The 25687-nt window shown below is 43.3% G+C and overlaps 1 protein-coding gene across 9 annotated transcripts in view; it reads right to left on the bottom strand.

The window, feature by feature from the left end:
* The window catches only part of APBB2 (amyloid beta precursor protein binding family B member 2), a 166029-nt gene extending 142424 nt beyond the window's left edge, over nt 1-23605 (bottom strand). For 4 of the 9 annotated variants that reach the window (XM_064710312.1, XM_064710308.1, XM_064710311.1 and 1 more), the window contains exon 1: nt 23487-23590. The gene's annotated coding sequence lies outside the window, so the exon portion shown is untranslated. Of the gene's footprint in view, nt 1-23486 lie in introns of all 9 variants that reach the window. The other 5 variants (XM_064710304.1, XM_064710309.1, XM_064710302.1 and 2 more) reach the window with 2 other exon arrangements.
* Between the last annotated feature and the right edge of the window lie 2082 nt (nt 23606-25687).

A 25687-nucleotide genomic window follows, 5' to 3' on the forward strand; every position in this document is an offset into this window, starting at 1 on the left:
TACATCACTGCATGCAACATTTCACCGTGGGGAGCACACTAGAAGGAGAGAAAGCAAAAGGGAAAAAAAAGTTTGGGAAAAAAAAAGAGGTAAAAAGCACTTGAAATAAGATCATTTTGACTTGACTGAAATCCCACCCACTGCAAGGACCCAAGGTGCTCAAGGACCCCAGGCCAAACATACCCCACTGAGGAGCCTTGTTAGTCCTCTCCAGAAAGAGTGAGGAAGTTTGCTCTCTCCATTACACTGAAGTCAAAGTCCCCCTTACACACCAGCTCTGCAGGTGAAGTGGAGGGAACTGGAATCACTGACATGAAGATGTCAGAGCCCAGCATCTCAGAAGAAAGCCTCAGCCATGAGGCAGCTGCCTTCTGCAGATGCTGAGAGCCAATGCTTCATTCAGAGAGAAGCAGTATGCTAACCCAGTAAGTTAAACCAGATTATTTTTCCCAATTGTTCCTTCCAGCACACTTTGTTCACTGGAAAGAAAATTAAAACCTAGACAAGTTGTTGTATTCATTAATCTCTGCAGACCCACTGCAATCATAATTGAGCAGCCTAACTGCTCAGAAGATTATGCCAGTGATTCAACTGCACTGCAATACAAATAAAGATAGCTGCATAAAGTGGGCTGCAAAGTACTAAATATAAAGACCTAATGAAATTATACATTTGTGCATCATTGCCCTTTCTAATAGAGTTTGGAAAATTGAAGGCAACATACTATTATATATCATGTGCTATTATTCACATAAGTGCCTAAATTACAGAGTTTTGGGAGATACTAGTTATATGCATATTAAAAAGTCTTTTATTTCATCATATAATACACAGACCTCTTTCAAGATTGAAATAGGAAACATGAAAGCAACATCTGAATAGCAAGTCTCAATTAAAAATTATTTCTGCTGCCATAACAACAGCTTTTCCCTCCAGATTTTGGGTTCCCTTCTCACATTGAGCACAGCAGGAGAATTTCTGAACTCTAATTCATGGTTTTCGCATTTATCTTCTTCCCAAAAAAAGTGTGCTGAGTACAGACTGTGACAGGAGTGCACAACTTTTCAGAACACTGGATAAAATTGTTCATACCACTTAAGTACAAAGTTAGAGGACCTGAATAAATCAGGTTTAGACTAAATGTTAGACTAGAGGCTGTTGAAAGCAAGGGGGAGGTAAACAACCACACCAGATAGAGCAGAGATACAGAAGCCATTATTTAGAAGCAGAGGACACCCTGAAATGTGCAAAGGATGTTTAGATGTAGGGATACAACCAAGTCAGCCTTTGCAGCACTTGTGATGGAGGCCTTGGCTCACCTTGCACACACAGCAATGAAGATGCTGAGTAGCTGTCAATCACACATCCCTTAATGAAGCCCTGGTGTTATTTCACACTCAGTCTTTTGGGTTCCTTCCTTGTTATTTTCACCTTGTGCCTAATTGATTACAAGCTTGGCTACCACTGGAGTTTGTTCAGCTTCCCAGTAGCCTGGCCAGGAGGAGCAGCCCCAGCAGGGGAATGAGGACAAGGAACAATGCCTGGGCGCAAAGGGTACTCCTGGTCAGCCAGCCTCTGGCACTCTGGAATCAGCTGCTCCTCAATAAAGTTTTGCCCACCCTGGGAACACTAACTCCCAACCCTCAAATTCAGGGTTTGATGAGCTTAGCTTTTCAAAAGCCATTTAATATCAGAAATGGCTTTCTAAGCACTCCCTCCCTTCTCCCTCAAAGGATTTCACACAGCTTCAGGGAGACAGACTAAAGCTTCCTCTTAGAATTTAAATATAAATTTATATTCAAAACAGGCTTAATTACTAAACTGCAGTTTGTTTTATGTGAAAGGATTTGTCTTTATCATAGAAACCACAGCTGTTAAAGCAGTGTCTGATAGTACTCTTTTCCTATCATCACTATTCCTTCATTAACCACAGTGTGTATCTTTTATCTTAACTGCCAAAAAGAAGCTCTGAAGTACTAAGCTGCACAACTTCCACTCGAGTTAAGAAGGCTATTACATCCTCACAGCAGAGATACATCAACCACAACTACCCCAACACTGAACTGACACAAGCAACATCTTTCCCAAATTGTTCTTTTAATCATTCAACAAGCTGTCCTCAGCTAGAAGCACCAAGCAGAATGCAGCCCTCCTCCACAAGCAGCTTTACCACCAAGGATGCCACACATTGTTTTTGTAATGGCAAGAGATAGCACCAAGTTAGAGCGCAGCTGGCTGCAATGAGATGCCTGTTGTTCTTCCTTTGACTTCTTCACATATTCTTTTCATCTGTGCTCGGTGATGTGGGCTTGAAGCTCTTGAAAAACAACATGAACCTAAAACCACACACTACATTCAGTCTGAAGGTTTTGAAGAGATTTCTTTTGGATTTAACCACAAGGTTTTGGAAGAGCTAACAGCAGCACCCTTCTTGTATCCCTGCAGGTGGGATGGCTGCATTTACATCTAAGCCCCAAATCTTCACTTTATAACCTCCCTCAGCTTCTCTGCCAAATTTTCAGAAGTACAAGGAGTCTGGAAAGAAATGGAATAGAGAAAAATAAAATGAATGAAATTTTTACCCTTTGGTTTTAACCTCTCTTAAATGAATTCTTAAGTTCATTTAAAATGAAGAGTGCAGTTTCCAAGGCACACGAAAAATTTTTAACAAAAGACTTTTTACAATGAGAAAAGTTGGAACAGAATTCCTCAATATTATTTGTTTTAAAGAGCTGAACAGGAAGTTCATGAAAGGTATCCTTAGCATGAACACTTTGTGGTTTTCATTGAAATGTACTGATGTATCACAAGTTTGGCCAAACTTCTAACTGCACGTATTTCAGGGCATTAGGTAGCTTCAGAAGAGAAGTCCTCTTTTAACTCAAAAACGCACAAAAACTTGAATTTAATAAAGTGTCCTCATTCTAACTCGAAACCACCACTCAGCCACAGGGAAAACTTCTCCATTACAACGCTGCCTCCCGTGCTGCCATTGAGCTGGTGGGCTTTCCCTGCCTCGGTGGCCAAAAAGATCCACGCAGGAGAAGAGGATGATGAAACACAGAAGTAACAGCAGTCCGTGTCTAGACAGTGACTTTCCACGCAAGCCTTTCTCGTTTCCATGCTTTGGTAAGGCCAGATTGATAAAAGGTGTTGAATAGCAGCTAAAGGCACTCTGGAAAAACAAAACACCGCAGCAATAGGAACAGGAATCGAGCCAAACTCAACTGGATGTGTTTGCAAACCCTGCCAGGAGCATAATGACCACTGTAAAACGCAGCTGTCCTCACAAGGCAAAGGAAAAATGCTCCTGAGCACATGCTATTCAAAGCCTGTAAGAGCTTAGGCTGCCAGGTTGCTAATTCCTGCAGTTTGTAAATTCTTAAACAATCTGTTGAGCAGTCTTTCAAGAAGAAATAGCCTGGCACTCACCCCAAGCCTTTTCTTCACTTAACATCCATAATAAAAGAAGAGTTGACCTGCATGTAAACCAGCAACCAGCCAGAGGAATTTCCCTCCTGCCATTCCTGAATGCCACACATCCCTGTAGATATATTTACCATGCTAGTTATCTTCTGCATGATCAAACACTCGATTGCAGCTGGTACTTTGAACACCAGGCTAAGAATCCAGGTGGAGAAATTTCCCCAGGGACTACGGAAAGCAAGGCCTTAAGGGCAGCTATATCTCAAATCTTACTTGGTAAGAAAAGATGTGTAACTATTTTACTACCAACCGAACAACATTAGTCAAGCCACCTCCCTCAACTTTTCCCCCCAAAACACGCAAGCACAATTACCAAGTATTTAAAATACGCAGGAATCCTTACATAAACTAAAAACATCCTTAGAGCATGTGTTAAATTCCCCAGCACCGCCAATGTAGACAGATCCTTTCGTGATTAAGCACAAAGAGGCTATGCAGGAACTGAAGGCAGGCAGCTTCATGGCAGATACACAACATTCATAACTCCTTTGTTCTGGTGTCTTGCAACACAAATAATTGTATTGGCCATTAAATACTATGTTTCCATATAATTTTAAAATCTTTCCACAATAAAGTGTTTTTCTCAATATAATGCTTTCCTCTACGAATGCTAAAAGTAAGGCAGTTTAATATGACCTTAACAGAGAATGAGGTGAATTTAACAGCAACCTTTATAATTTGCTTGGGGCAGGGGCGGAAATTAGAATTAATCACCCCACCGAACTTTCCTATCCATTTCAACCTGGGGGAAAGTTTTACAGCAGGAAAGTGTTTGTTAATCTTTATTTCTGGTCACACAGGGACACAAGCAATGCTACTACAGGTTACCCACCAAGGAGGGAAGTGTTCTGCCATAATTGCAGTTAAAAGGTACCTCTGTACAGAGAAACCTCAAATAACACTGCAAGTTTACATCTGCCTTGGCAGGGAGCAAAACACAAAAAGGGAAACAGGGAGAGATGTTTATGGCCCAACCCAGGAGAGCAGAGTGAAATCTCAAACAGCACATAAGCTCACAGCTCCTCTGCTCTGAGCCACAGCTTCCCTACTCCCATTGCATCCTGTACAAAACCCATCAGCAATTGTCTGTTGCTGCGCTCCTGCCTTCCACACAAAGCCATGCTTTTTTTTGGATGCTGCTCTGTATCAAACCCACTGCAGTCAGTTAAGCATTGCAAAACACTTTAGAGTCCAAACACAGCTACCCTACTTCACAACATACTGCAGATTGTTTTAGAAGAGGAGGAAGGAAAAAAAGCAAAGTCAATAAATCTTTAGCTCAGGGCAACTTTACCTTGTGTTTTGCAGCTGCTCTATAGCAAAAATTATGCTTTATAGCAAGAATTAAGGGAATGTTTTCAATTAAAGCATATCTTGATCTCAAAATATCACCAATCTGATTCAAACTCCAGTCCCCCCCTCATCAGAGAAGTAGTTTCTCATGGATTTTGGATATATATAATTTTTTTTAAGTACCAGCTGAAACAGGGACTAAAAGCACATCTCCGAAAACAATCCTGAAACTACAAAGGTCTCACTGTCTGCCAGGAAAGAACATCAAAAACACGCTCCAACTTGGCTGATGCTTGGACACTGTCAGCCTAAAAGCAAAGCGTTCAGAGCCAGACACTTCAAGGAAGAGCAAAGCCATCTCTGCCCTCTTTGCTGTGCAATGACCCAATGTCAGGACCCAGTGTCCAGTTTGGGGAGGGAGAGCCAAATTTTGTATGAACAACGTGACATACATGGCTTTCTAACATGATTCAGGGCCCACTTACATCAGAGGGAAGTACTTCAGCACATCTATTCTACTAGCACCAGTAGGTCAAAATCAAAGCACTGAAGACATTGAAGTACTGCCTAAAATACAAAAGCAAAGCCAAAGGAACCACATATTGCTAAGAGAAATGAACAAATATTATCCTGGCAGGTAAAAATGTTTTCCCAGAACACCAAAATCCTTGTCATAACTTAATAGCAGTAACCCAAGCTATTCAGATAAAAAGGTTTCTTAGCAATTTTGGAAACAACATCTTTTACAGAATTAAGAATGCACAATGCCATATTTAACTCCTGGCCATGAGTGACTCAAAGTTAACACTTCTCCTCCATCTTATCTTACTCATGCCAATTACAATGGGTTACTCAGAATCAGCATACCACCCATCAGTAACAAGGTAGCAAATGCTTTCCTTTAGGCAGGAAAAACATATTTTCTACACTGTTCTCCGAGTCTAACACAGGATAGATCTTGCCACATGTATTAAAGGTTCACCACTGACTGTCTACATAAAATCTTGAATTGATGCCATTAAGATTTTAAATACAGCAGTGTTTAGAGAAGCTAACCCTCATTCTTGCTCTAACATCATCTCTGTCAGCCTTACAGAGCTGCCTTGATTTGCCACGCAGATCTGCAAGGAGCAAGAAGAGACACCACTGGGATCATCACTCGCTGTCGTCATGAGCTGGAGATGGCAGCCCATGACTTACATACCATGAACTAGGGAAAGCTGAGAGCAGGGAAATCCTAGCACTGCTCCTACTCCTAGAAGGACTGCCCATCCTTCTCCAGCACTGTGTTCAAAGATACAAATCACTTACACACCATAATGCTACACTGACACTTAAAAACATCAAGGAGAGGAGATGTCCTTTGGTACTTTTAAGACAGGCAACTCTAAATATAAACTAAGCCCTAAACCTGGGAAGTTCCAAGTCACACACAGCACAACTTTATCTGAATTTATAAGTTTCAATTTATAACGATAGTATTTAATAAATACTAATGTATTATACAACCTTCTGTATTTAACACACTGTTATTATAGTTATGTATGCAATGAAATCCTGGTCAAAGCTCTTGCAGCAAGAAACACCAAACTCTGCTGAAGCTTTTGGAATTCACCTCCAAGCAGCCAAACAGGAAGCTGCCACCACAGTTTGGGAAACCATATAGCCACAAGCAGTTCAAAGCCAGGAACTCTAGAGCACTTCTCCCTTTTCCCAGGCTGAGCAAGCCCGTCCAGTCATTCTTTGTGCCACTTCCAAAGGCAATTAGCAAAATATTGTTTCAATTAGCTTTTCTAGAGCTATAAGCACAAAGAGCACTGGACAACTTCAGAAAGAAGAGGTGAGATCAAAAACATCAGGGCAGGGAAAGACCAGATAAAGCAAGGGACAAGAAATCCCAAAGTGTGTCCCCCCGAAATGCTGAGTACTGTGTGGGGTAAAGCCAATGCTCGTGTTCAGAACAAGGAGCATCCTTACACCAAGTTAGATTTCAAATTATCTTTCTCAGGTCTCATCATTAAAATTATTAATTTCTTCCTAGAGAAGAACTCTACAGTATACTGTATAATGGCTCTACTTTTGTATAAGGGTTTAGTCTATCTGTATACACCTGCAACATCTTATTTAGTACCAGCAAGATTAATGCATCTTTTGAGCACTCCTAACTTCTGGCTGACAACTTTTTTGGCAACATCCCACCCCTAGTCCACTTCAATCTAGGCATCTGCTTTGCTCTTCTATTGTTTCCCCTTTACTGCTTTGTAACTCAAAGGACTGCCATAACAAATGTTTTATTAAAGACCAGATGAAATAAAAATATTTATCCTGACTAATATCTTAAGGTAGGAAAAAGAAAATAAAGGGTCATTTACTCTGACACACTCCAGCAACAGATTAATTTATGTTCCATTTTGTCCACTTTTCCATAGATGGCTTTAACTATTCTTTCCTTTAATATATGTTTTAAAATTTAACAGTCTGACTGTTTCTTCTGTAAACACACACTGTGCTTCAAACACACCAGGGGCTGTTACCACTTTGGAAAATAAGTAACTTTCACATATGTTCATATTCTATTTTAACCAAATCAAGAAATATGCAAAGAATGAAAACACAATACTTTATTGCTCAGAGTAGAGGTTTAAAAAAAAAAAAAAACCACCCCAAACCCCATACAGTTCTCTTTCACAGAGTCTTTGAGAAAGATGGAGAAAGATGATATTATGACAGGAAAAGGGAAATGGCTTCAAACCAAAAGAGAGCAGGTTTAGAGTAGATATTAGGAAGAAATTCTCTATTGTGAGGGTGGTGAGGAACTGGAACAGATTGCCCAGAGAAGCTGTGAATGCTCAGTCCCTGGGGAGGTGTTCAAGGCCAGGTTAGATGGGGCTTTCACTTGCTCTAGTGAAAGGTGTCCCTGCCCATGGCAGGGGGGTTAGAACAAGAGTTTTGAGGTCCCTTCCAACCCAAGCCATTCTATGATTCTATATGGAAAATAAAAAACATGGTTAGGCACCCAAGAAAATAACAGCTTTTCCTACAGCTTCTGTTTCACTTATTCCAAGCAGCAGCAGTCTGCTGAGAAGGAGAAATTCAAAGTTTGTGTTTTCCCTCTCAATAAGAAAAGTCACCTCAGGGAAATTCACATTTTTTGCAATAAAATATATCTATAAATTTCTGTTCTTGACAAAATACCTAGTATAGAGCAACAGCAACGCTATCTCTGTAACCACCAACACTGGGAATTAGTCAAGCAGCTAATTGCAGACAAGCACAATTGTGTCACAGGCCTTGAGAGGTGTTAAGTCACTCCATGCTGGGGAAGAGACTGTGAGACCTTCCAGCTCAGCTGGCCGCTTGCAGTGCTGCACTGAGATAACAAGTATGTGTTTGTACAAAGGGGTCACTGATGGGAAATTAAGCCACCAAATTTCAACCAATTTTGATACCTGAGAGCATGAGAATTAATTCATTGGAGTAAAGCTCTACTGCTTTCATATTCTAAGTTCAGTTGGAGCAGCAATTTATGGTCTGTATGCTAAAGGTTACATACACATGACAGTCTTAATAACAGTCACTCAAAAATTCACAGGAAAAAATCCCAGTACTATTGTCACTGCCTGCCTGGATGCACGGGCAGTGTGTAATCTCTTTTATGGCACTGAAAATGTGGCACACAGGTAATTGAAGCCTCAGAGTTCCATAATAATATGACCCCACATCTGATGGTTGGCTGCAGCTTAATGAAACAGAAGAGCAGTGAATGATTTAGACAAAACCAGGATGGAGGCTAAAAGCAAGATTTGCTTCCTCCAGAAAAAGACAGAAGGAACTAAGTGATAATGATTACCTGTGAATATTCAGAAAAACAGATAATTTGTGATAAAAGCAATCTCAAAGTGTCTAGTATACCATCATCACTTCTAGCTCCTATTTTTATCCTCAGGAATAAAAAAATAAAAAAAGAATTGACTCGATTCTTTTAAATTACCAATGCCCCTACACAGAAAATTATTGTGGTAATTACTCCCTCTTTTAAAAAGCACCTTTTCTTTTTCTCAATGCCTTCTTCTGCCCTTATAATATGCACCAGCAGTCAATTACTATCTCACAGGAGTGAAAGTCCAAAATATGCCACTTGCTTGAGTGGTGGCATCAATAGATCTTCTTTGGCAACACAGTCACTGGTGACATGCAACTTGCATACAAAGTTTTCAGCTCAAAAAATTAATACAGTTCAAGAAATTCATCTACCCTAACCAGTATTTAGGGAGCAATCCCATTGGTGTGGTGGCACCTAAGCACAGCATCTACCTAACAATTTCTTTTAGAATGTGGGGAAGAAAACCCCACAAGACTTGCTGTTCTCCCTCCTCCCCTTTTACTATGATTCATTTCTGAAGACAAAATTTCTCATTTCTAATATACATTAAACGTTTTTTGCTTGCCTGATTCGATGTGGAAAGGAAAGCATAAAAACAGTAACTGGGTCAAGGGTGCAATTATCAGAAGTTGTATTAATGTGGTGAAATCCATGTGACAACAGGAAAACCAGCAGATCTAAAAATTCCCATTGGCATGCTATTTCTTAACTTTGTGCTCAGAACACCTAATTTGAAAAGCACTTTGCTTTTCTCTTCAAAGAGAATTGTTTTAAGAAAAAGGTTGTTTTAAACACAGATATTTTTATATCATGAAAAAGCATGGAATAAACGAGGGAAATGAGCATGTAAAAGCCTCCTAGCACTACTTCTCTTTGGAAGCAAGAAGTGAATTTCATGATCTTGATTCTGACAACAGGGTGCTGTTCTAAAGTGAGCTCAGTTTCTGAAGCCATCCCTGGTGACCCTTAAGATAACAGCACTAGAGCTAGACTTCCCAGTAGAGCAGTCTTTTTTTTAAACACTTGCTCCCCATCAGTGTATCCAACCCATACTGTTATTTCACTACAGTGCTTTGCCTCTGTGTGCTCTGCCTCAGCCAACACTCAGCAATACCAATTTACTGCACCTTGTTAAATTGTGATGTGGTCTGCACACACAAATGCCTAGTGCTTCAAACTGAAACATTTTATCAAGTTTAAGATATTCTGTTGCTTTCTAGTTATGGCGAAAAACCTGGAAAACACCCATTTGAAAAGTACCAATAATTTCACTACAATTTCCTGTATGCTGTGCAGATACCATCTGAGGTAAGAAAGTATTAGCTTCCACAAGAGTCAAGCATTCCTGTGTGCACTGCCCTGTTCCAAAGACAAAGTTCTTTCACCCACAGCTTCTGAGAGAGGTAGAAACATGGCTAATCAATGAGCCTGTCACACTCAGCTTACAAGCCTTTGGAAAACACTGGTTTTTAAACATCCACTTTTACCAACCAGCTGTGGCTACTTGACAAGCTTTGCACAGGGTCTCTCATGGCCTATTAAAACTCTCTGTTGTGCTGTGAAAGCATTTGAGGTAGCTTATACTTCTGAATTAGACATAATAAAAGCCACAGACACTACTACATTAGGAATAGCCAAGAAAACGCAAAGGAACATAGCTTGAATGTGAAACTCCAATATGTAAATGTCAGTTTCTGCAAAACAAAACACAATTATTTGCAAATTTGGTTACTTAGAATCTTACAGAATAAACCCTGGCCTGTTCTTGAAACAGACAAGGAGAGGAAAGAAACAAACCTAGAAAACATTTTTAAATGCATTTATTTGTACTTTGCACAGACTATGCCTCCCCACTGCTCCACAGAAAAGTTTTATACCCAGGTTGGTGTCTAACTCTGTACAAGTGACTTAGGCTTATTTTACTGTTGCATTTTGCAGCAAATCTGATCATCTAGCTCCTCTGTGTAATTAAGATTCCTCTTTATGTACTAGCTCCTGCCTCCACCGAGTCCTCTGGCAGGGGCCTTTCCTGAGCCAGCCTTTGAGAGCACCAGTACCTTCTTTTTGGAATTGCAGGGTATGCATGTCATGCCCCTTAGAGCATCTCCTCTGTCAGTTTAAAATCTATTCAAATTCAGTTTCATCCTCTACCATCAAGGATCTAGAATTTCAACACCTCCTTTCAAGCTCACCTTGTGCAAGGAGGATACAAATCCTGCCATAACAGCACACTGCATCTACCCATGCTTAAAATATTTGCTTGCAACCTCAGCTCAAAGAACAAGCCCAGAATGGGGAAAGCCCAGCTCCCTGCTTGAACACCGTCTGCCTGAGGAAGTTATCAAGTATTTGCACTCAGCAGCAGGGACAACTCAGGACAGGCTCACACTGTGTGCCAAGGGAGAGTGCTCCAGGAGAACTCTGGACACGCTCACACTGCGTACCATGGAAGAGCTCTCTAGGACAGCCTGGTGACACTGTGCCAAAAGTACCCACCCTCTGTTCTAGTGTCATTAGTTCTCTCAGAGTAAACATCAGCAGCCTGTGAATTTTCCATCCCTGTACTGCAGCAAAGGCAGTATAGGCAGCAGAAGCTAAAGCTCAACACCAGCTAGGTTGGAAGTCGGATCAGCACATCCTGAATCAGCCCCACACTGTCCAGTCTTGGTTTTACAGCCAGCATGCTGTGTGGGCTGACAGTCTTATTTTAAACCTTTGCATATGTGTTATTTAACCCACAGATTTAAACCAACCTTAGGACTTACAGACATGAACCTTAACAGCGTTTGAGGAGTAATAGGATTTATCAGGCCAAATATTAAGAAAATCAAATTTCTGATTTATAGCAGAAGCTCATATTTCCTAATTTAATTCCTAGTGCAAGCTGGGATACCAGATCAAGTGCTATTTTTTCCAGCTCTATATTTACACTTCAAGGACTATGCAGAAGCACAGAGCAGAAGCAAAAATTCAGCTAAATGCCTCAATTGTGAGCCTTTTGGGGGAGGTTCACAGAAGTTTGGGTTACGTGCCTTCAAACAGGTTTTTTCAAAGCAGTATAGATCTAGACATCCATCTCAACTCAAGGAAGGAGGACCCCAACTTTAAATTTAGGAAAATAACAGCTTTACCTTGCATAGGCACAGAAGCTTAGAAAGGCTTTGAGACAAAAAGGAGGGTTTCTCCTCTGCTTTAGCAGGAGGTACAGCTGAAGAATTTCAGCCTCACCCATGCAAAATTAGATATTTATTTTGGATAAATCCCACAGAATGCTTTCCGCCCAGCCAGCACTCCTACCTGCTGGTTTGGCAGCAGCAGAGGCAGGCTGTGTGCTGCAGGATGGCAGGCAGCCAGCCACCAGCTCCTGGGCCTCTCCACACGGGCAGGGTGCACTGCTCAGTGCAGCCTCGGGGTTGCTGCAAGGCAAGCACAGTGACAGCTCTCAGCTGCCACATCTCTGAGCCTACAAGGGTCACCAGAGCCTCTGCTACCAGGAAAACAGCAAATTTAGGGATGCACCTTGCCATACCCTGCCTGCCAGCTGTTCCCTTCCCTGTAATGCGTGCACACACACTGGAAAGGGGGGAGAACAAACATCACCCCCTGACTTGCTGGTTGGACCAGGGAAGCACTGAGGGATCCCCCTGTTTTCTGCCTAAAAACAAGCAAAATCCTATCATATCATTGTATGTGTTCCTACACACCAGCTGGCCAAAAGCACAGCATGGAGACTGAATTTCAGAACCAACATGCTGTCATTACATTACAAAGGTTCCATACTGCTAGAGCTTCATATCTCCTTGATGTTTCTCGTAGGCAGCTCCTCCAGGCACTGACTCTTCCTTCTTCTCACAGCAGCCAACTGACTCCAGTTCCCACCAATCCACTCTTTTATAACACTCTTCTTATTGGCCACAGCTCTGGCCTGTTAAAGTCAGGCCTGCTCCCAATCTCTAATTACTGGCTCCGCTGCAACTCTTTAAGAGGTAAGATTACTTTCTATACTACCTTGATTTTCTTATATTGTATCCCCCTACTGCTGGCTGAGTTTTAGCCCAAAGCAAGACAGAAAACAACAGAAATTGACTCCTGCCTGAGGAACAAACCTTTAACCATGCTCTGAGGATCCCCTGACTTCAGGATTTTTCTGGCATCAAGCCTCATTGACATCCCTCAGAGTGTCCCAATTGCCCCTCTTGATTCCCTTCCCCACACAGACTCCTCACTGAGAATTCCTGAATTTTCTGTGATCTGCCATCAAGAGTTACGCTTCAGTGCAAGGCCATCACAACACTGACATGCTGTTAGGCTGCAAAGACAAACTTCCCAGGGACACTTAAGCCATTTCTCTGACAAACAGCACCATTTTTATCACATTAGGACATATCTATATTGGTTTTCAGAAAAGAATTACTGGTCCCTCAATGCTGATATGCCTCTACCAGAAAGCTTGCTGTATTTTGGCAGATACAGAATTTTTACCCATGTTTAAATCTGTACTTGCAAAAGGAAATATACAGGATATTTCACTGAAAAAGTTTACACCTGTCAGCACTGACATAACAGCATGCAAAGATTATAAAAATAAGGTTAAAACATATACATAATTGAGCATTGTTTGCTAGCAGCTCTTGCACATGCTTAAATAATAACACATGCTTAAAGCCAATATTATTTTGTGTTACTTCAATATCCTTTGTTAGTCCTCTTAACAACTTACAAAGTTATCTAACAATAAGTCCAATCTCAAATGTTTCCAAGAAACAAACTTCAAATAATTAAAATATGGGGTTTTTTCTAATATTTCTCTTTTCAAATACACTAGCATCAAACATTTTTCCTAAATTGGAGAACTTTCAAAGAGAATTAATATCAAACTTCTCAAAAAAAATTTTAAAATCCTGTTTGTCTGAGTACATGTATCTTTTCATATACAGTTGTGTTAAACCATTCCCTTCAGTGATGCTTCCTGTGCTGTTTCATTGTTTTCTTGAATTATGGTGGGGAAAAGAGAGAGGGAAGGAAAGAGAAGAAGAGAAGAAAGAAAAAGAAGAAGAAAAAGGCAAGCAGACTCCCACAGGACTAGAAAAATATGAGTTATTTCTCAACCTGCCACTCCACCAGAGTGCCTGACCTGGTGAGATCTCACATTCCCCAAAGGTTTTATACCCACATGGGTATCAGGAAAAAAAAAACAAAACAAACCCATCAACAAAATACCATGGAGATCTGCCTCTCCTGCTCACACAGGAGGCATGCAGGGTGCCAAGGAGACAAGATCATCACATAGTGCTGAAGGTTTTCTTAATGCCATGTGCATCCCAAACACCCAGGCTGCCTACTGTATTTACTTCCAAATGAATCTTGCTGTAAGCTCATAGATTTATTTTATACAGATTCCTATGTATCTTCACCTCATTTACACAATGTAATTAAACTTTCTTTCCATTGTCGCTTTTAAATCCCAATTTGATCTGTCAAGTGCCAAGTTCTCCATGGGAGAGAATTCCTCCTCCTTATTTCTCTTCCTTGCAGTTCCCTTTCATATTTCATGGTGGTTCTCTGTACAGCTTTCTCCATAGCTACACAATTCAACACCTTGCTAAGAAATATCTCCTCCTAACAATAAACCTCTTTGCAAATAGAATTAACAAGGCAAGTGCAAACACAAGAGCAATGAATTAGTTGCCATATTTACCCAAACTACTGCTTACACTTCGTTATGAAGTGGAAGCAGCAGTTTGGGTAAATGAAATTCTATATTAGATACACAAAATAGTTTAATGTCAAACTCCTCATTTGCTGAATTCTGCAGCTGGCTTGTAGGAACCCTGCAGCATCTCCCTTCAATTCATCTGAGAAATTATACTTACAAGGTTTCCAAGAAAATCTTAACTAACTTGTGGCAATATTAGTCACACTAATGCCTGCCATTTAATGACTATCCTGAGAACACTGCAAAGATACGTTTCTACAACAGACAACAACAACAAAACATATAAAGCTTGTGGTAGCTTCTTCTGTTAAAACAAGTTAATTCGTAAAGGTAAGGAACATTAAGGCCTGTCAGTTTCCTTCTCTCTGGAATCTGTCCTTCACACACAGTAATTACATTGGGAAACCTCCCTCCATAACCAATTAATGGACATAAGGAAAAAATCAGTTGTGACTAAGAGAATACTGCGTTAAACATATTTTAACACCAACATCAAATCCAAATGGTATTTTTAAACACATCATCTACACTTGAAATCTGCAGAAGTACTTTAGAAATTTTCCTTTTGGTGTCTTTGAAAATTAAACTGCACTTGCACTAAAGGCAAAGAAAAAGAAACCTCCAACAAAACAACTAAACACACTGCAAACTTGCTTAAAAGCATATCATAGTGAAGCATGACTAGTGCTTCCAGGAGGGTTTTCCCAAAGGCAGACAGAACTGATACTTTGTCTGACAGGGTATATTATCTGGATTGCAATGTAATCCACCAAGGAAGACAAAGGAAAAAAAGATTCCCCTTAAGTCTTCTCCAGAAAATAAGAACAGCCAAACAGTAATAAATCACGGAGTTATAACTCCATTTTGGCATAGCTACAGGAGGACACCTGTCCGGTTTATCTTCCCCGAAAGGTTGTGGTGGTTCGTGGTCCGTCCAGGGACGCCAATATGTCAGGTTTATCTCGGCTGTTGTTTGAGGGCCTGGGAGGCCCGGAGGTGTCCCGGAGGTGGCCTTGGGGCACCCGCGTATCAAAGAACGAGAAGAGGCTTCAGTTCTTCTTTCTGGTTTTATGTTTATTAATTGTTTATCTAAAAGATGTTCTTTCAGCCACCAGAGATCTGCTCAGCAGTCAGCCATGGGCACACTCCGTCTCCCTCCGGGGCAGGCACCTATCTTTATACCCTTTGCTACGTATACAATATTTATCATTTTTCCCCAATACCATCTATTGTTATAACTCGGTGTACTCTTAGTAATAACCAATAGAAAGGTGCCACCGTGGCCAAAGAAGATGGAGGAGAGGAGGAAGAAGGAGGAGGACAGGACACACCCCAATTCCTCCATCTTACTCCTCTAAACCCCCCTGTACATAAATCTTAAACCTTGTGTCTCACCCTCTAATTAACTAATCTTTTCACCATTCACCCAGTAAAGCCCTGTGAAGCCCTCATCCTTGTCGTCTCCTGTGTAGGGTTAAAGTCCAGCTACCAGACACTTCTGGCAACATTCCAGGACTCCCGAGACCCCTAAGCTGGTCTCAGAGGCTCAGAATCTCAGGGCTGAGATTTTGAGATCCGACATCTCCCCCTTCTGTTTGCCCCAAGAAAACCTCTTTTACAATCCAATTCATGGCATCTGGGACGACATGGATGAGGACTAGGAAAATTATTACAACATAAAATCCTAAACTATTAAAACATAAAATCCTACCCTTAAAATTCTTCTCCAAATGGGAGAAATGTCAAAGAAATCTGCCCTTAAAATTCTTCTCCAAATGGGAGAAATGTCAAAATCCTACCCTTAAAATTCCTCTCCAAATGGGAGAAATGTCAAAGAAATCTGCCCTTAAAATTCTTCTCCAAATGGGAGAAATGTCAAAGAAATCTACCAGCTGATCAATATATGATCCTTTGTCAGTTTTCCCTATAATAGGTAAATTTACTCTATTGCCTATTGCAATTCAAGACTTTAAGGAGAAAACCTCCCAGTCTTTCGTTCTTATACAGAAATATTCAAGACCCCAAAGAGAAAAAAAACCCCCCAGAGTCTTTCGTTTCTCTTGTTTCTCTTCTGAGTTGTCCTTTGCAGTCTGAGTCCCGACTTTTGTCTGAGTATTCGTTTCTTCTTATATCTTGTTGAGGAAAATCGCTGGATAGTTGCAGACTTGTTACGAAATGATGCTGTAGCTCTGCTGAACCGATCTGGCATGTCGTGCACTCAGGGGTTACCTAGTTTTTGATTCAACTGACAATAGGGTTAGAAAACACACAAGCCTCCCCAGGAGGGGAGAGGCTTAGGACCCCGAGGGTTTTTTACCAAAGGCACCAAGTCTGGAGAGGGCCCCTCCTCGCCTGAGACGTCACCGGGGGTCTGGCCCGCCCCCGCCCGCGCTCGGCGCATGCGTGCTTTCCGAGCTGCTCTGTGTCTCTCCCGAGGTAATTTTTTTCTCTCCCTTTTTCTTCCGCCTCTGAATTTTCCCCCCTCGGTCTGCCCCTGACTGTCTCCTCCTCCTCCGACGCTGTGTGTGTGTGTGGGCCCTTCGTCAGTGTGTGCGCGGCCGCTCCCGCCGGCACCCGCGCTCTGCCGCGACTCGCACCGGGTTTTTTGCGTCACAACCGCGCCCCCTGCGTCTCCCGCAGCTTTTCTGGGATTGCGCAATTTTCCCCATGCCGCTGCTCATGTCGGACGCCCCGGCTGCGCTGGCATGTGACTTCTGCCCCGGGTTCTTGCGAGTTTTGCCTGCCGCGCGCGTTTCTGCTACCTTGCCGGCCCCCGGGGCCGCTGCACCCCCCGGCCCTGAGCTTAGCAAAGCCGTATCTGAACACGCGTCTTTTGTTTTTTCTTCAGCCGCGCTCCCCGCCTGCTCCGCCGCCGCGAGAAAGCGCCTCCCCCGGTCCCCTCTCCCCCCCCTGCTCCCCCCCTTTGGACGCTTTCGGGGTCTTCTGGGGTTTCTGGGTTTTGGGACCGGGTGTTTTAATATTATTTCCTGCCCTCTTTCCTCGAGAGCCCTTCCCCCTGGCTTCTTAAGGCCAGAGCTAATTTTTTTCTTTCCTGGAGCCTTGCTCCCCCCTCTCTTTCAGAGAGTCCCCCCCCCGGACGTCTGGTGCGTCTCGGGGGTCTACCTTCCTGGCCTTTTAAGGCCAGAGCTAATTTTTTCCGGAGTCTTGCATTGCTCCCCCCTCTTTTGAGGGCCCCCCCCCGGACGTCTTGCTCCCCCCTTTTTAAGGGCCCCCCCCCGGACGTCTGGTGCGTCTCGGGGTGTTCCTTCCTGGCCTTTTAAGGCCAGAGCTAATTAATTTTTTGTATGTTTGTGTCACACCTTATAAAGTGGACAAAATTTCCCGTTGTTCCTGGGAAGGTGTGCCTCCCATGTTCTTATTTTCAAGCTTTCTTACCAAATCTGTCGCCAGAGCAGTCTGGACGTCTCGATCTGTCCAGCAGATCACGAGAGGTGGACCCAGGGCGCCTTCTGGTTCCAGTCCGGGCTGTTCTGCTACGAATTCTCTTCGGCAGAAACTGAGAGGTGGAATTCTCAGTGACTGCTGGTTTTTTGCAGTCTCTGCTGGCTTTTTTTTTCTTCTTCTCTCTCTTTTTCTTCAGGGCTTTGAAGGTGGTGGTGGTGCCCCCCCGAAAGGTTGTGGTGGTCAGAGCTCACCCAGTGGAAGCCAAATGTCCGGTTTATCTTCCCCGAAAGGTTGTGGTGGTTCGTGGTCCGTCCAGGGACGCCAATATGTCAGGTTTATCTCGGTTGTTTGAGGGGCCTGGGAGGCCCGGAGGTGTCCCGGAGGTGGCCTTGGGGCACCCGCGTATCAAAGAACGAGAAGAGGCTTCAGTTCTTCTTTCTGGTTTTATGTTTATTAATTGTTTATCTAAAAGATGTTCTTTCAGCCGCCAGAGATCTGCTCAGCAGTCAGCCATGGGCACACTCCGTCTCCCTCCGGGGCAGGCACCTATCTTTATACCCTTTGCTACGTATACAATATTTATCATTTTTCCCCAATACCATCTATTCTTATAACTCGGTGTACTCTTAGTAATAACCAATAGAAAGGTGCCACCGTGGCCAAAGAAGATGGAGGAGAGGAGGAAGAAGGAGGAGGACAGGACACACCCCAATTCCTCCATCTTACTCCTCTAAACCCCCCTGTACATAAATCTTAAACCTTGTGTCTCACCCTCTAATTAACTAATCTTTTCACCATTCACCCAGTAAAGCCCTGTGAAGCCCTCATCCTTGTCGTCTCCTGTGTAGGGTTAAAGTCCAGCTACCAGACACTTCTGGCAACATTCCAGGACTCCCGAGACCCCTAAGCTGGTCTCAGAGGCTCAGAATCTCAGGGCTGAGATTTTGAGATCCGACAGACACCATTGAGATTTTAGAAGGGGTTTTAAATTGTGAAGTCAGACAGATTAAACTGTCAAATATAAGTCTGCCAGGAGTTTGCTTAAAGTACTTTACAGCCATAGCACTATTCATAAGTTAAAATAAACCAGAATTACAGACACTGGCTATCTGGGACTAGGATCAGAAGAAAAATTTGCATGTTTTATTTTCTAGGAAACCTCTCTCTGTCACATATTACTTTCAATGCATTACTACTCAAGCTAGTAGTTTACATTCATGAATTCCTAGACTGAACCGTGCCTGACTTCATTCATCTGAGATCAGTGCTCAGTATCAAATGCAGCAAAGACTACTGATAAAGGCACATATTTGCATCTAGTTAATCATCCTAATTTGTATGCTGACCACTTTAAAAATGCACTAATCAGTGTTACACTCAGATGCAGGGTTTGTTCAGCAGTAAAAGTCATGATCTAAACACTTACCCAAACAAATATCACATTTTCAGGGGAGACTGAAGCTCAGCATGTTGCAGTTAAAGAAAGAAAATGGTTTTAACACTGGGAGACAGAACTTTGAGGCTGACCTTAGATCTCCAGCTAAATCGAGTATTATCTTTTTAAGGCATAAAGAAATCCACTTTCTTTTAACAAGGTTAACTCACTATCCTGAGGGTGATGGAGGCCAAGTGTCTGCTGTCTTTGTCAGGGCAGACTCCTACATTCACTTCCCACAGCCTTGCTGCAGGGTCTGCTCTTACACCCTTGGCAACAAACTTCAGCAACCAGGACCTCCCAGATGAGGCACAGATAAACCAGTGGGGATCAGCAATCCCAGGGCACCCTCCACACCCTAACACTTCCCTCAAATTCTCCTGCCAGAGCTCTACAGCCTCCTACCTGTAACACCCCTTGTAGGTGAATGGAAAGGGGTGAAAGAGACAATAATCTCAGCAGGGATCCAGGGGAAGCCGAGCAGAAATCAGGAATTCTTTTCCCAGCCAGCAGCAGGCCTTCAGACAAGCAGCACTCCTGGCTGAAGGCCACAGAGGCTGCAACTAGGTCCCAGGAGGCTGCAGACAGACCAGACAGGCATTTGGAACCAAAAACCACCAAATGTTTTGAAGGGAAAGCATGCACCCAACTCTGGTAACAACAAGCTGAGAACAGCCAGAGCTTCAGAGAGTATCTATAGAGGAGGGCATCTTGTTCTTATTTTTCCTTTGACATCTCATGGTGACCCAAAAAAAAAAAAAAAGGAAAAGGGAAGAAAGAAAAAAGGTTGCAGAAGACAACAGATTACAAGGGAAGCAGGCTGAAGGGTAAAAAAATTTAGGCAATTAAAGCAGGACACCACACAGAGCATTCTAAAAACACCCTCTGCTCCTTAAATCTCTGGGGACAGCATAGATCAGTGCTCTGTCCAAAGCATAATGAGACAAGGAAACAGGCACAGAGGTGCTGGGATACTGATCAGCATGAGAAGCAGTCAGGCTCTGCTGACATTCACAGTAACCATTACACAGCATCTGCAGCTGCCTGCATTCCTTGGAGTCCTTGTTGGACACACAATATTTTTCAAACCAACTACAGACCTCATACAAGTTCAACTACTGCAACCACCATGCCAATAACTCAGAAATTCTGCAGGACAACAAACGAGACAAATCCATGCACAACTAGCTCCACTAGACTTGTTTTCAAATTTGTTTTAACTTCATTTAATTATGGTCTGCCAGTCACAGCATACCTGGGAGAACTGGTCTCAGTTCACATTATCTGGGTCTACTGCACAGCCCCCGCAAGAACCCCTTTTTGAGAGGATTTATGAATTACTTACATATGAGGGGGGGGCAGAATTGCTGCAGTTCATTTTTTAACCTGAAAGTTAATAAGCTCAAGCAGCTCATATATACAAACACATAGTTTCCTTATGCACAGCTGGTACTTTAAGGAAAAGGATTTTCCACACAATTAGATGCAGTTGTTAGACAATACATTATTTTAGAGGGGAAAAAAAGCCTAACATGCAAAACATTTCAGAAAGCAGCCACTAAGCAATTTGCAGCCATGTAGCAATACAAGCTGTAAAGCAGGCATTTTATACCAGCTTTGTAGAGTCAGAATTTAAAAATAAGAAACACTAACACATAAAATCTATATCAAGCTAACTCAGACATACAGAAAAGCTTTTCCTGAGTTACCAAGCCTTCTCTCCTACTGCCACAGACAAGCATACAATACAGGCTTCCTCAACATATCCTCAAGAGCCAGTTAAGGGGTTTACTCCATTTATCCCATTTTAAAGTTGTTCTGGAACCTGAGTCCATTTAGGAAGAAACTGTGTAAATTTCAGCTTAAGTTTATTCCTGCCAGTTTATATCCATTTCCTCTCATGCCAACATTGTTCTTTAGCTTAAATAGCTCCTCTCTTTCTTTTTAGTATTTATATCCCAGCTGTACTTACAGATTGCAATCATATTCCATCTCAGCCTTATTTGCTAGGCTAAACAAGCCAGGCTTTCTGTGTCTTCTCTGGAATAATTGACACTGCTGTCCTCCAGCCTCAGTCTGCACTGTGCCACCTGCAGCACAGGTGAGAGAAATGCCCGTGGCCGGCACTCCCCAGGAGCTCACACCCCTTCCACCACTGCTCCTGATGTGTCCTGGCCTGACATCCTCCACCATCACCCTCACTTTCTCCACAGCAGCAGCTTGGTCAGGGATCAGCCAGCACATCCCTGGCTCTACTGCTCCCCTCCCTGTAATGGAGCTCCTTGCTCACAGCAGGGTACAAAGGCAGGACTTTGTGTCCCACTAGAAAGGGATGTACAGGATAGTTTGTTTTCAGTGTGGATGATTTGTTCAAGTCTGACTACACATCCTGTGTCAAAGCTTGCTATCTGACAGAGATGTAATCAGTCAGTTGCTCACCATTACCATCAACTACCAGGATTCACTTCAGTTTTTCACAACCCCTGCTAAAAAATCCTTACAGCAGGCAATCTCAAGTACTCAAATTCCCCCTTAAGCTCTGGAAGTCACCACTCTCTTCAGCTCAAATCCTGTAGCAGCCCTTTCTAGGCTCCTCAGGTATTTCCTAAGGAAAACTCCATCCCTCCAGAACAATGGCACAGCAAAGTCTACCCAACACCATACCAAAAATGACCAATTTTGTCACTGGTTTCCAGCTTAGCTGCAGAACTGAAAACAAAAAGAATAATCCAGGTTTCCAAGTCATGCATTTCCTCTCCTAGCAAATGATTCCCACAGCTGTAATCTACTATTTAGATGACTCTTGCTGGGAAAGGCACATTCACTCGTACTGCTTCAGAGCCAAGAATCTTCCTCCTTGTTACAACAGTTATGTTTTCTTCATAACATGGGACAAAATTACTCTTCATCCCAAAGAGTCTTCTCCAGACCTTGATTCCCTCAGCTGACAAAAGACCCCAAAAACTACAAGCCAAAAAGTATTTCATCACACGCTCATTGCTGTAAAGGAAGAACAAAAATATCCTCACTCCGCATGACTGTTCCAGACAAGGAAATTAATCAGCCAAGATTTTGTCCCAAGGTCACCGTAAGAGGATGTCTCTTCCTTAGGACATCTGCACTCTTATTTTAACTAAATGCAATTATGCCAGCAGAAAACAGTTTTAAACACAAGACAGACAACTCATTCAGGCGTTCAGAAAATACCAGAGTATGACATGTAGGATCTAGAACAAACTGCAGGAGCACACCTGCGAGCCAGAGGACACAGCAAACCTGCAGCAGCTCAGCGGCAACCGCAGCTCAGCTCCTGGGGCACCCCAGCAGATCTTGGGGAAGCACTGACACTTACAGCAGACACTGTTACCCCAAACAACTGACTGCAGGTACCACGTACAGCATCCACAGCACACAAAGCCCAGCAACGCACCACCACTGCAGAGCTGGGTTTTTTCCTTGGTTTTGTTATTTTGTGTTTAAAGCCCAGAAGTACACTTACCCTCCCCGGCAAGCAGGAGCCCAGCCAAGAATTACAAAGCATTGCAAACAAGCAGGCAAAGCAATGAAGTACAAATACAAACCGTTACACTTTCCATTTTATCTGCCTCTCTAGCCGCAACGAAAAGTAGCTCCGTTGCTGCCTTGGGACCCAAGCAAATTCCTGACAACTTCCAAGACGGATTCATGGGGTCCCACGTTTTGTTCCGAGGACCGGATTTTTCCCATTTGCAGCCCCGCGCGTAACCCTCGAGTACGATTTAATCACAGAGCTCAACCTGCTCACTCTACTAATTAAAACAAAAAAAAAAAAAGAAAAAAAACCCCAACCCAAAACCGAAAAACAATACAAAACAAACCAAACCTACTACAGGCACTTTTACCATTTACCGCACCACCAGCAGTAGAACGAGACCAGCTGCCGCTGCTATTCGCCGCCCGCGGGAGCAGAGCCCACGCTCGCCGCAGGCTCGGCCAGCGCTCTGCAGCAGCAGCGGCGGCGGCAGCGCTCCTGCACACCGGGGGAAGGCAGCGGACCGCAGGCCGGCCTCGGCCCCGCACCCCCGAGACCGAGATGCGCCGCAACGGCCCCGAGCAAGGGCGGCGGGACCCTTCCCCGGCCTCCTGCCCGGTCCCACCGGCAGCGGGCCGGGCGGAGCGGCGGCACCGCGGGCGGCCACGCACCGGGTCTCTGCCGCGGGACGGGACACCGTGCCCTACCGTGCCGTGCCTTGCCCTGCCGTGCCGTGCCCTCCCGCCGCGGAACGCACCTGCCCGCCGCGCAGCTCCGCCGCCCGCCCCGGAGGCGCCCGAAGCCGCTGCGGGATGCGGCCAGCCTTCCGGAAACGCTTCCCAGCCCGCTGCGCTTACCCAGGAAACGATTCCGGCCGCCGGCCGCCACCGCCCCTCCTCTCCCTCCGCCCCGGCCGCCGCCCAGAGCCGCGGCCCGCAGGGTGGCGCCGGGCGGGGCCAGGGGCGATGGCCGCGGCGCCATGGCGGCAGAGTGCCCGCTGGGCCTGACCCGGCCCAGCCCGGCCCAACGGGGTCAGCAGCCCACATCAGAGCAAATGTATATCTGTGAAAGAGAAGAGGTTGTGTGTGAGGCAGGTCTACCCCCTGGGGGAAAAGAAAAAAAAAAATTTTGTTTTTCTTCTTAGGGAATAAAAAGGGTTCTGGCTCGTGCTTGGCATGTGTGGTAATGCTCATGTCAGGTGAGGCAGTGGTAATGACTCTCCTAAAATGCCACCTGCTGTAACCCGGTGCTCCTCCGGCAATAGTGAGGGACAGAGGTAGACAGGGAGACTGCCAGGCAGGCTGGGAAGCCCTAGAAGATTTTATCCCTCTCTACAATTACCTGAAAGGAGGTTGTAGACAGCTCGGGGTTGGTCACTTCTCCCAGGTAAAAAGCAATAGGACAAGAAGAAACAGCCTGAAGTTGCACCATGGGAGGTTTATGCTGGATATTAAGAAAAGTTTCTTCACTGAACAGGTTGTTAAGCATTGGAACAGGAAAATGGTGGAATCGCCATTTCTGAAGGTATTTAACAGGATGGGTAGGTGTAGTACTTGAGGATGTGGTTTAGTGGTGGACTTGGCAGTGTCAGGTTAATGATTAGACTTCGTGATCTTAAATATCTTTTTGTATGTTTCTATGATTCTAATTTTATGTTTCTGTGATTATAGGAATTGTTTTTCACAGTATGGGCACCAATTAGCAACATGGCAGTGGGCTACACACCCACATGGCTGATGAGCATTAGCAAACCCCATCTGGTCATGGATTAATGGAGTGTGCTTGGCATGAGCATAGGCTCCAGGCAACTGTGTTCTGGTTGGTCTCAAAGCTCAGGTAACCAGTGTGAATGGAAAGGAACGAGGTGTTCTCGTGTGCAGAAAACAAACAAGTAAAGGACCAGGCCTTGCAACGTCACTGCTTTAACCTGTGTGCACTGCTATAGGGTTATGGCTCAGATTAAATCCCTACACAAATCTTGAGATGGATGAGTAGGGAATCACAGCAACAGCCCAGATAGTTAGAAATGAGGCTTAATAGAACACACCTACAGGAAGATATTTCTGTTTAATGTCTTACTAATATGTGGAATATTGTCTGTTTTGCCAAGCTAGGCTTTTGAGATTGCAGGGGAAGAAAGTGGTCATTGCTAAAGCAAAAAATTCAACGTGAGATGGTAGTTTAATGAAAAGCACGTAGTAGACCTTTTACTTCAACACCTCCTAACAATTTTAGGAGGTCCCTGGAACAGCAGATGCAAAACAATCGGCAGTAAAATAGTGTCATATTGGAGTGGCCTAAGATGTATAAGGAGGTCAAAGAAGTCTATTACAATCCTGAAATTGGCATCTCATACATTTTCTTACATGTTCTTGTAAATGTAGACACATATAGTAGTCCTATTGAAGTGCCCAAGCCTGCTTTAAAATTTACCACACCTTTTATAACAGCAAATCTCTTTATCTGCAAGAGATGATTTTTCCTATGCATTTCATAACCTTTTTCTGTGTTTTGTTCCCTGCCTTTACAACCATGTTCCTGGTCAAAACAGAACACTCAGGAACTGAGAACAATTTAAAGGATCATTAAGATTAATAACAATATTAACTCTTTAATTAAAAATATTTATGTTTTTAGAAGATCATGTTGACATCCACCAGCCTAAAGAACAGAAAAAATAGTTGTAATTGTAAGTGCTATACTGATGAACAGGAAGAAACAACAATTAGGTGAAGACATACAACAGTTAAGCAAAGTAATTCAGAGCAAAGCACCTAAAAATTATACTTTAATATTTAATAACTTACTCTTAAATGTATTTTTCTTTTTTGTAGAACTTTTTCCACTTTTTCCTTTTGTCTTAAAATTGGACATTATTTAATCTAACACTTTTATTAGCTAAAACTCACATTTTAATTGATATTTTTAGATTCAAGACTAAGAAGATGGCCCAGAAAA

The sequence above is a fragment of the Zonotrichia leucophrys genome, chromosome 4, assembly GCF_028769735.1.
Source record: "Zonotrichia leucophrys gambelii isolate GWCS_2022_RI chromosome 4, RI_Zleu_2.0, whole genome shotgun sequence".
NCBI classification, from domain to species: domain Eukaryota; kingdom Metazoa; phylum Chordata; class Aves; order Passeriformes; family Passerellidae; genus Zonotrichia; species Zonotrichia leucophrys.